Source organism: Sinocyclocheilus rhinocerous, unplaced genomic scaffold (assembly GCF_001515625.1).
Source record: "Sinocyclocheilus rhinocerous isolate Xijiao unplaced genomic scaffold, SAMN03320098_v1.1 scaffold275, whole genome shotgun sequence".
In the NCBI taxonomy this organism is placed as follows: domain Eukaryota; kingdom Metazoa; phylum Chordata; class Actinopteri; order Cypriniformes; family Cyprinidae; genus Sinocyclocheilus; species Sinocyclocheilus rhinocerous.
Window position 1 is genome coordinate 505,925 of NW_015659967.1, and position 552 is coordinate 506,476.

The following is a 552-nucleotide window of genomic DNA, read 5'->3' on the forward strand; positions in this document are numbered from 1 at the left end:
AGCCGGTTCTGTGATTAGTAGTAAATCTCCATCACATGCTTTCAGATGGAGCGGCATTTAATACACAGAGCCGTAGTTCACTGACAAGCTACGCAATATCGCATTCATAATCGAAGGAGATTCATCTGCGATTATGAACGCGATATTGTGGATCTTGTCAGTGATCTACGGTTCTGTGTATTAAATGCTGCTCCATCCAAAAGCATGTGATGGAGATTTACTACTAATCACCGGCTTTATTGATGAGATGCGCATGACAATCGCATGCGATTTATCGTGCAGCCCTAATATAAAGTCACCAAAGTTGGATAGTTCACCCAAAAATGAGAATTCTGTCATTAATTACCCTCATGTCGTTCCAAACCCATAAGACCTTCGTTCATCTTCGGAACACAAATTAAGATATTTTTGATTAAATCCGAGAGCTTTCTGACCCTCCAAACGTAGTAAGGACATCATTGAAATAGTCCATGTGACATCAGGGATTCAACCGTAATGTTATGAAGCTACGAAAATACTTTTTGTGCACAAAGAAAACAAAAATAATGACTT